A 12000-nucleotide genomic window follows, 5' to 3' on the forward strand; every position below is an offset into this window, starting at 1 on the left:
GCAAAATTCTGGTGGCATGCAACATACAGTGTAAAAATATAAGTCAAATACTACTTCTTTCAGCCATTATGTAGTTTTAAATTAACATAATTTAAAAATAGGTAGTAGGTAGGGAGCCTTTTTGCAGGCAGTCCTACCCAGGGAGTGACGTCCCTGCCTGTGTGAGTCCCAGAGCACACACTTGCCCGGTGTGTAGCATCTGGTAAGGGTCCCAGCTCAGAGTTACGAGTGAAGACCTCAATGACATGCACCGGAGAAAGTGGACTTCGGTGGAGATGGCAGAAAAGACAGCTCTTTATTCAGGGATTAATATGAGTACAACCTGCTGCTTTGTAGGTTGTGGTGACTGGACATCAAAGGCGGGGAGAAAATCCTGAAAGAAAATCTCCCTCTGTAATAGGTTCACCTAGTCAACAGAGGGGTTATTGAAAACAGTTGCTTTCAAGAATAATACGAGCACCCCCTGCGGGTGGGGGACGCACATGTAGAATACACCCGTGGTATCCCCTGCCTGTCGTAAGAGGCGACTAAAAGGGGCCCAAGGGGCTCTCAACATTGGGAGTGTGGATTGGCGGCCACAGGGCCCTTCGCTGAGTCATGACATTGCTTCTACTTACTTGTGCCAGGCTCCTCACTTTCATCTATCCTATCCGACCACCCTTGGTCAACTCTTGTTCTTTTCCGACCCTGACGGTATTAGAGCATTCGAGGCCTAGGGAGTCTTTCATTTTCACGCCCTTCATGGCCCTTGCCTTTCTTCGTCCGTTACTTCATTTTTCGAAGTGACGGATCCCTTCTTTCTTCTTTTTTCTCTCTCTTTACCCCCTGCGGGTGGGGGAAGCAGATGAATAATACATCCACAGTATCCCCTGCCTGTCGTGAGAGGCGACTAAAAGGAGCGACCAAGGGATGATTGAATTAGAACCATGAAACTGCTTTTGATTCGTAACATCACGTGGGGAACACCATGGGTTGCCTGTACTTGCGAGTAATACCACCAAATTAGGTACGAAATAGGTTTGTGATTAGTAGCAGTAAAGAGGCTTGCTAGTACCCATGCGTCGTACTCATGTCAGCAACATCGCGGGTCTGGGTGTAGCCTGTGAGTTGTACCGCTATATGAGTGGCACCATGGATCTGCGTTGCCTGTGAGTAGTACCCACTATGTGAGGAACACCACGTGATAGTGCGAGTCCCTGTGGTTAGTACACCTAGGTGAGGAACCTTATCGGTTTGCGTTGGCTATGAGTGGCGCCATTGTGTGAGTAACACCATAAGTCTGCATTCCCTGTACGAAGTGCAATACTTGTGAGTAGTACCATCTTGTGTGGAACACAGTGAGTCTTCGCTACTTTTGATTAGTACCCCAACATGACAAATACCATGGTTCTACTTGACTCACGACATGTACCATTCTGTGGGGCCTTAGACGTGGAATTTGCACCCCTTTAGATATCAAGCATCATTGTGCTTTATAAGTGGTCTCTTGGTCAGTAATACTATTATTTACAATCTTTTTTTGAGTCTGATCCACTGTTTTTGTTTATTTGTTTTTTTTGTTTGTTTTTTGTTGGGTTCATGTCCATCCATTCATTCTTCATTATATTTTTATTTTATTTTGGTTAGTGGATGAATTTGAACTTTTTGTTATTTCATTTCGTACCATTAGGGGCCAATGACCTCGATGTTAGGCCCCTTTAAACAAGTATCATCATCAATAATACGAGCCTCAGATGTAGAAATTCACTACAGTGTCATCAATTTAGAACAAATAATGGCTTACAGCATGATGTTACACCAGCTACCCAAAACAAATGAAGGCAGAGTATCAGAGTGGGAACAGTAAATATCCTGACATTGACAAACAAAACTGAAGAGCTGGTTGACCTCATGGAAAGGAGAAAACTTGTGATCATGGGGTTGAGTGAAACAAAGTGTAAGGAGACAGGGAAAATAAATATTAGATTGGACTATAGCATCTACTGGTCTGGAAATGAAGTAGTCTAGGAACAGAGTGGGATTTTTAATACATAAAGACATAGATGCTTGTAGTCAAGTCAGGTTTTAGTGAAAGGATAATTAAGTTATCTGTGAACTTAGGAGGGGAAAAAAATACAATTTGAAGTCTTTGCCCTACAGGTAGGATGCTCAAAAGAGGAAAAGGCCAACTTCCTTAACTTGGAGGAACACACAGAGTATTAAAATCTAATTGTAACGAGTAATTTTAATTCACAAGTTGGCTCACAACAAACAGTATATGAATCCATAGTGGGCCCTCATGGAAAGGGAAATACAAATGAAGAGGGAGAATATATGCTAAACCTATGCATGAGAAACAACCTGATGGTGAGTAACCCTTGGTTCAAGAAAAGGGACTTCCATAAAATCACAAGATATAGCTGGGATGAGAAATAGATTATATTCTGGTAGATCCAAATGTATGGAAGAATGTGAGTAATATTGAGAACATTCCAAGTGAAGACCTTGGCAGAGACCATAGACTGCTCCACGAACCTGCTACGCAGGCGTAGCAGGGGGAGAGGTGATACTCCCACGTGGCGCGTCCCAGGTGGCGGATAGGGGGGTCCTAACCGGCTTGCCGGCGGACTTGAGGGAAATAAAATACCTCTCGCGGACCAAACACACACCCCCTGTGGGTGGGGGAGGCTGACGAATAATACACCCACGGTATCCCCTGCCTGTCGTGAGAGGCGACTAAAAGGGGCGACCAAGGGTTGATTGTATTAGAACCATAAAATTACTTGTGATTAGTACCACCACGCGGAGAACACCAAGGGTTGCTTTTACTTGTGCGTAGTACCACTACATTAGGTACGAAATTGGTTTGTGATCAGTAGCACACAGGAGCACCGCGCGGTCGGCTTTTGCAGTACCTGTGATTAGTACCACCATATGAGCGGGACCATGGGATGATAGCTACCATGGTTCTGCCTTGCCTATGATTAGTACCCACTATATGAGGAACACCACGGGATAGGGAGAGGTCCCTGTGGTTAGTACTCTTCTGTGATGAACACCATAGGTTTGCGTTGCCTGTAAATGGCGCCGCAAAGTGAGAAAGCATAGGTCTGTATTATGTCGAATTTCATAAGCTCTGAGTAGTACAATAATGTGTGGAATGCCGCAAGTCTCTGCTACTTTTGATTAGTACCGCAACAGAACAAATACCATAGTTCTATTTTGATAGCGATCAGTACCGTTATGAGGGGCGGATAACTGCGATTTAGGTCCCCCATTTGACTGCACGCATAATCGATTCCGTGTTATGGTATAGCAGTAGTCCCTTGGTCAGTAATACGATATTGTCACGTCTGTTTATGTGAATGTGAGACATTGCGGGTCGCAACCACTGATTGTTTTAAATTCATGTAAATCCATTCATTCTTCGTTCTCACGTTTTTGAATTCTGGTCAGTGGAGAATTTTAGATTTTTAATATATCATTTCATTTTGTCTCATTTCGTACCATTAGGGGCCGATGACCTAGATGTTAGGCCCCTTTAAACAACAATCATCAATCAATCAATCATAGACTGCTGGTTGCAGTTATTGCTGAGAAAAGACCTCCCAGGGTCTGTAACAAGAGTCCCAAAAATAAAAACCTGGTAACTTTCTAATACGAGTGAAAGGAATAATTCAGGGGACGTACTTGCATGTTGTTGCCAAGAAAAGAACTGAAATTGGTAGATGAAGAATGGGCCATTAAAGGAGGTTGTGGTAGGTGCAGCAGAGAAAGCATGTGGACAACGCAGCCAAATACGAAAACCTAAAGAAACTGCCTGGTGGAATGATATTAAAAAGGCGGTCGATGACAGAAACTGTGAAAGAAGAGCCCTATATCAAGCAAGAATACGGGGTGATCATCATGTAATAGAGGAGAAGCTATCAGTTTACAGAGAGAAAAACATACATGTCAAACAGTTAGTTATAGCTGAAAAGCAGAAATGCAAGGAAGATCTGGCTACCAGAATAACTGTTATACAGAATCATTAAGACCAGAAGAACTGGAACTGATTCTATCCAATCTGTAGAACTTCCTGATAGTGAGGTGACTAGGGATGAGAACAAAATATTACAGGAGGGTTGGAAGAGGAGACAGCACTATCTAAACGAAAAACAATAAGTCAACTGGATCAGATGAATTTGGTGTTGAGATGATCAAAGCACTCGGAGATGTTGGAGAACAGTGGATGTACAGAGTACTGAACAAAATTTGGAAGAGAATGTAATATCCAATGACTGGAAGCAGGGAGTCGTCATACCATTGCTGAAAAAAGGTGATGGGAAGAAATGTACCAACTACAGAGGTATAACTCTGTCACGTGGTTTCAAAATCTACACAAATCTATCCTTGAGAGCAGGATTAGAAAATTAGTTGAACCTATACTTGAGGAGGAACAGCATAGGATTTAGACCTCATAGATCAACTATAGACCTCATTTTTGCCACCAGAGTGCTCTATGAGAAGTATTGGTAAAAGGTAAAACACTTATAACTGTCTTTCTGGACATCGAGAAAGCATATGACCATGTACCACGCAGGAATATATGGGGATGTTTGAGACTTAAGTGCTCATTGACATCATTGCATAAGTACAACGATTGTATGATGAAACAAAGAGTTGTGTCCAGGTCCAGAATGGAAGGTCAAGTTGATTCAAAGTGAAGAGTGGAGACCAGCAAGGAAGTTGTCTTTCACCACTCCTCTTCATAATCATAATGGATTAAGTTTTAAAAGCAGTTACAAGAAAGGATCCAGCAACTAATGCCTTGGTTTTGGCTGATGTAATGGTATGGGGTGAGTCAGAAGCAGAAGTACAAGGTAGACTAGATCTTAGTCATGAAGCTTTTACAACCTTAGGTCTTAAAATCAGCAAAGCCAAGACAGTTGGCTTGGTGATGAGTAGAAACTCTCCAACTCTTCAGCTAAGAATTGGAGATGAGGAGATGGATATTGTAGACAACTTTCAATACTTTGGTAGTGTTCTGTCCTCAGACAACATCATACATCAACAGATTAGCAACAGAAAACAGAAAGCTTCCACATTCCATCACGCTGTTTGTCAAATACTTAGGGATGAAACATTTCTGTTAATTTCCAAGATCAGCTTGTGCGACCAGTATCCAGTATTTGGGAGATAGTAGGTTCAAACCTCACTGTCGGCAGCCCTGAAGATGGTTTTCTGTGGTTTCCCATTTTCACACCAGGCAAATGCTGGGGCTGTACCTTAATTAAGGCCACGGCCGCTTCCTTCCTATTCCTAGGCTTTTCCTGTCCCATCATCGCCATAAGACCTATCTGTGTCGGTGCGACGTAAAGCAACTTGAAAAAAAATTTTTTTTTTTTTAAATATCAGCTTGTACAAAATATATTTGGGTGAAATAGTGCAATTGAAAACAAATGAAAGAAAAGCAAACAACACCAGACAGGACATATCCTATATACAAGAAGAAAACCATCTCCAGACGAGCTAAACTAAGGCACTACAATACAGTGATTAAAACGGAATGTCTGTATGCTAGTGAATGCCTCCAAATGACAGGAAAAGCGGGACTGAGAGAAGCTGAGAAATTTGAAAGAAAGATCCTTCGCAAAATAATGGGTCCAAAGATTGTGGATGGACAGTATAGGCTGCGAGGAAGGGAAGAACTTTACCGAGACAATGAAAGGCTAACTGAGTCCATGAGAAAACGGAGACTAAAATTCTATGGGCATTTATTTAGAATGGATGAGAAGAGACTAACGAAAAGGGTTTTCACAATACTAGACAGCAGACCTAAAGTGTCGGACAAATGGTTCAGGGAGGTGAGAAAGGATCTCAGACAGGTGGTGGGACTAAATTCGGAAGACATCTCAAACCGAACAAAGTTTAGGTCAGTGATCGACAGATTTCAGGGATTCCATGACGAACCAAAACTTAACCGTGGGTGGACGGACGAAAGAAGACAGGCTGCCAGAGAGAGGATGCTAAAGTTCTGGGCTGTGAGGAAGGCTTCCAGAAACATGTAATTGTTATCTAACGTGGTCTCTAATGGCCGTAAACGAATATATATATATATCTGGTGCCTATATTGATGTATGGTCTGGAAGCATCAATACTAACTGGATCAACAAAGAGTCATCTTAAGGCAACAGAAATTAAGTTCCTCCATTCTTGTGTACAAAAAACAAAAATGGATATTAATAGGAATGTGGATATCTGACAATAGCTTGGATTGGAAAGAAGCTTGCTGGAGAACCTTGAAGTGAAGAGACTGCAATGGTATTGTAACATGAAGAGAGTGAATCTCCACAGGACTCCTCGAGCATACTTTGACTGCAGTGTTTCTAGAATAAGACCAAGAGGAAGACCTCGTGATGTTTGGCAGGAGTGGATTTTCAAGGACCTTGATATGAGATGTAAACTGGCGTCTCAGATACGAATATCATCTGTGGATGGACAGGACAAACTGGAGGAGGCTCGAAGACAACTGCACCCGGCTTGCTGGAGCGAAAAAATGAATCATGATAATTTAAAAAAGCAATTGAGTGTTTGTTTAAAAAAAAAAGTACTTTCAGAATTTAGAATGAAGTATTTTTTTTTTCACCTAGAATGAATTCAGCAATGTCCATCCTGTAGTTTTCTCTGGGTTCTTAGGTGTAAAGAATCATCAGTTTTTAGACAACACTTGGCAAAACATCAAGAAACATCTCTTCGCATCAATGGATGTTAAGAGTTCATACTTGAAGCAAGTGAGATCTTTCTCTTCAAAAACACTCACATCAAAAGTTTTTTCCTTTCAATATTTCACTAATCTTGCACATAATTTGTTACACCTGCTGTTTTCAAGCACTAGTTTGATTTTTAATTTCATTTTCAATTCATTTTGTCTCTCTTCACATATGTTCAAATATAGGGTATGTATTTACTAGAGAAAATATATTTAAGAGGTGATGGATGAACTAATGAGGATTCAAATTGAGACACTAAAAATGTAGTCAAAAGAGAGTGAAGTTGCAAAATAAGCAGTTAAGAACTAAAAAAAAGCTTAAAAAAGTACAATTAAGCAAAAAAAGGCCATAAAAGGTAAAAAGGGGCAAATAAAACTCACCATTTTCTGGCCTACAGTGACCCAGAATGAACATGTATTGGGCTTCGTCTTCAGACACTCGTGAAAAGGAGGATTTTTCCTCAACTTCCAAGCCCTAATTATAACCTAATTTCTCACCAAGATAGCCTTGGTTCAAATCCCAGCCAAGGTGGGATTTTTGAAATGAAATGTTACATCCCTGTTGTTCACAAGCTGTAAACTGGAGGTTCCTTGGCTGTGATCATATCAGCCATCACACAAAACTACAAACTTGCTTGCTTACAAAACAGACAAAGCCAGCAGCAGTTGTTATGCGCGCTGTAGATGTAGATACGAATATGAGAGTAAGGGGAATACGCCAGTAACAAGTAATAGACATCGATTTATATTGAAACGCTGTAGAGTGGCAGCAGAGGGGATGTGTATTGCTAAAGTGAAAACCACATCAGTCCAGATTAATGTCCAGTGCCAGTATTATTGATAAGAATCATGTGAAAAGCAGATATGCACCAAGGCTAGCACTATGAAGAAAGTGGAGCAGGAAGTGAATACAAATCACCAGTTATGTTTGGTCTGCTCTGCTGTTTCTAATGGCACTCATAACATGACTGAAACTCAGCGGATGCAATAGTATAATAACTGCTGCTGTTTGTTTTCAAGTTTCTGGAAATAGGTGTACGTGTATAAAATATGTTCATTTACAGAGTGACAAAGTATACAGTATGCTCCACGTGGACAATTTATCAGTTTATAATGACTATGTTTCTTTTCAATCAGTGTTGTATGTCACAGAAGTGAATATCATAAAGCAGGTGGTTATTATAAAGAGCTTCTGTACACCAGCCACACTTAAGAATGGCAGCATGTTAACGCTGGTTGCAAATATGAACGGAAGGACTTGCAGAACAGAAAGCTACAGGGTTGGGAATTCAGACAGTCTTCCATCAACAAAGTCTGCATTAAACCTGGTATATTTCCATGTGCTTCTAAAGCTTGGGGAAGAAAATGCATGACATGTTGAAAATTAAATTCTTAAGATGTTACGTAAGTGAATAACTAGACTATTTAACATCACACTTCATAGAGTTTGGACAACATCCTTCCAGATCCTAAACCCAAATGCATCGTGAGGTTGAACCAGTGCTTTTGGCATAATTTTTACATCAGTTTTCTTATAATTTGGTTGTTATGCTAATACAGCTTCTTTTTGTCCAGTCCAGTCTATAAACGGCAGTACGTTAAAGTCGCGGCTGGTGGAAAAATATGGATTTTTGAGCAATTTTTAAAACAAATGTTGAGTTTATTTATCTGAGTTGGAAGCGAGTACAAATACAAATTAGTCACTGAAACAGTGTGTCTCAGTCTCTGGTCCCAAAGACTCTGTTCTTTACCTTTAATACCACAAGTAGGACCAGAAGCAGATGACCATTTACAGATATAATCTGTTGAATGGTGTAACTATGGCTTAGTGAATTGTTCTTCAGTGAAGATAAGGTTTTCACCTTTACTGACAAGAGTTCATCTACAGTGAAATTCCATGTAGAACCACTTTGATCAGTATTAAAGCCATATATCGCACTATAGGTTTCAATGGCTTCTGCATCATTTCAAATGAAGGCTGTGGCACTTGCTAGATCAGCATGATGTGTTGTATAATTTTGTCACTTTTCTTGAGACACTACTGCAAGACATTAAATTTCAAAGCCAAAACTTCAATGCCTGGAAAGTCTTATCATGTATTTGCTGTGCTGCTGCAAGAGCCCATTTTCTGATATCGTTGTCATGAACAGCGTTTCTTGCATCTCTGGCACATTTAAACTTTTGGAATATCATATTTAAAATTAACTTTAGTCTCTTTCCATGCCTCCACATTGAAATTGCTGCTCCTATTTGTAAAGACCAGTTTGACATTTTAACTCCTCATCATTAAGCTTTTTTTTACACAGTTCTGTCTTGTGGCGACGATGGGATAAGAGTGGGAAGGTAGCGACCCTGGTCTTAATTAATGTACAGCCCCAGCATTTGCCTGGTGTGAAAATGGGAAACCACGGACAACCATCTTCAGGGCTGCCAAGAGTGGGGCTCGAAGCCATTATCTCCCAAATGTAAGCTGATAGCTATGTGAGCCAAACTGCACGGCCACTTGCTTGGTCATTTTAACTTCTTGAAACAGGGATGTACAGTTTGAAATATTAGTTTACTGCCTGCATTGCATCAAAAATTACGTATCTTTTTATACTGAGGACTCTCAACACCTTCCGTTCGTGCATCATGATTGCCAACATATTGTGGGACTTTGTTGGGATCAAGTATAACTAGTGTGTCTTCCGTCATAACATCAAGACTAGGATTCTGTATTATGGAGTCCATTTGTCCTGGAAATGAAACCATTAAAGCACCTAATTAACAAACCAAATTTATTTCCGTGCCTGTAATCGTGGTGGTTATTTTCTCACAGACATCAAAGTTTTGAAGGCACAAAACAATGTTCCATGGTTTGGTGGCTTATTTTATCTTCACATTCAGCTGCATTATCTGTAAGAAATGTTTGTTTTTATAAGTCAAGCTTTGCAGTACAAGTTTACAAATTCAGACGTGCCAACTCCCCGATTTAAGCGGGAGACTCCTTATTTTTGGCCCTTCCTCCCTCTCTCCTGATCACGAAGATGTATCTTCCGATTTTGAGAACAGATTGAGTATTCCTGTATTTTTTGAAAATTCCAGTTTTTCCCTCGTATTTTAAGTAGCTGGAGAGAATTGATGTTCAGTGGGCACTGGCAAGACAGATGACAGAATCTCTAACGTAATGATTTTTATTTGATCATTTCCACAAAGCCGACTGCGAGACTATTTTTTAGCATATTTACGACGACGACAACTCGGTTCAGATCAAAGCTTCCCGAAAAAGAATTGTGTAAAAAATTATTTAAAACCCGTTCAAGGCCGGTGCTTTGAGCACGAAGTTAGTTCAGAAATTTATGAAGAGGCCGAAGACATTACAATGAAGTCGTGCAATATTTCAGTATTTATTTAAAAAATAAAAAAGAGAAATTACGTGATTCGGTTGTATAATGTGTTAAATATTCTTTAAAGTTATGTCATGAATGATGTGCCGTAAAATGTCGGGATATGCCACAAAAAAAAAAAAAAAAAAAAAAAAACTCCGGAATTTTTAGTTTTGAAATTTGGGACATCTGCAAATTGCCTAAATGCACGCGATAAGTTACCTACTAGTCCTTTCATGTACTAGATGTATTGCACCGACTGATACAGTACTATATCTTGTACACTATTCAAACGGTAGAGTAGACCAAACCTAGTAGACTGTTTTTATTCACTTCCTGCTCTGCTGGCCTCATTGCCTCGCCTTGGCATGCACTTGCTTTGCACACGATGCATATTATTATAATATACTGCCACTGGAAAGACCCTCCTTGGCTCAGGTGGCAGTACACCGGCCTCTAACCATGATTCAAATTCCGGTCACTCCATGTTGAGATTTGTGCTGGACAAAGCAGAGGCGGGACAGTTTTTTCTCCAGGTACTCCGGTTTTCCCTGTCATATTTTATTCCAGCAACACATTCCAGTATCATTTCATCTGTCAGTCATTAATCATTGCCCCAGAGGAGTGTGACAGGCTTTTGCAGCCGGCATAATTCCTATTCTCACCACTAGATGGGGACTTCATTCATTGCATTCCTGATCTGGTCGCATGACTGGAAACGGGTTGTGAAGGTTATTTACTGCCACTAGAAATTAATTTGGGTGATACAATTTTCACTTCTACAGTGTGCAGTTGCTGGAAGGAAAAAGAATGAGCACAGGGTATTATATAAGTTGAATGCAGGTATACTTTTCTCAGAAAAAGTTCATATATTTTATTATTTTATCCCTTTATTTCCATGGCATGACTCAGGCTATGAAGCCTGGTATTCTGCCAGAGCATGTCTTACAATGTACATACAGTTCACAATATATTACAATAAATAATAATAATAATAATAATAATAATAATAATGTTATTGGCTTTACGTCCCACTAACTCAATATATTACACATATAGACGGAACATTGTTTTTATGTCTTCAAAACTTTTTCGATGCATGTTCCTGTTGTGTGTTCCTTTCAGTGTTCCTATCTATCTTTCTACATGTAACTTGATTTGCACTCGTTTGTTCCTTCCACTTGACACAGTTGAACCTATATCTATAATATTTGTTGTGGGTATCCACAGATTTTTTTATGGTCGTAAAGCGGCTGGCATTCTTATCATACCTACTGTAAATAGGCGTGGCACTAAGAGAGTTAAAATCAGAGTGTAGTACCTCAAACACTTCCCCTGTAAGAACGAGACAAACTCATCTCTCTGAATCATGCAAACATACTGTTAAAAAAAAAAAAAACACCTCCAAGTTCCAACACAATTATTTCTTTCAGGCTGCGTAGCTAACTGGTCAGCATGTAGGTCAGTAGTCCAAAGGGTCCTGGGTTGGAGATTTTAAATTTCATTAGTTAATTTTAAATTATTTTTTTACAATTTGGTTTCGCTTTTGCTGGTAGGGCCAAGTGTTTACAGTACACTATGTCTTCTGGTATAGGCTAGAGCAATTTTGTTACTTTCATAGATTTCATAGATTTATCTCTTTGACAATATGAAAGTGACTGAGGTATGAGCGATGCTAGTAATGCCAATCCTTATGCAGCCAGTCCGTGCTATGAATAGTGTGAAAATGTTGCTTATAGGGTCTGTTGGTGTATGCATTTCAGTGGGCTTGGCAGACTGATATGTAATAGCAACTCTGGCTCGGTGAGAAGAAGGGGAAACTACCTCACTCCTCACTTCCCTAGTACACCTCTTCAGTGATGCCTAGGCCATCTATGACAGCTGATGGCAGAGCTGTTGAGAATC

General features: G+C 40.2%; 1 protein-coding gene across 4 annotated transcripts in view; it reads left to right on the top strand.

Annotated features, from left to right (window-relative positions):
- Pal1 (Peptidyl-alpha-hydroxyglycine-alpha-amidating lyase 1) overlaps positions 1-12000 on the top strand; it is a 125927-nt gene that overhangs the window by 18813 nt on the left and 95114 nt on the right. The window lies entirely within an intron of this gene.

This window comes from Anabrus simplex, chromosome 4, assembly GCF_040414725.1.
Source record: "Anabrus simplex isolate iqAnaSimp1 chromosome 4, ASM4041472v1, whole genome shotgun sequence".
NCBI lineage: Eukaryota > Metazoa > Arthropoda > Insecta > Orthoptera > Tettigoniidae > Anabrus > Anabrus simplex.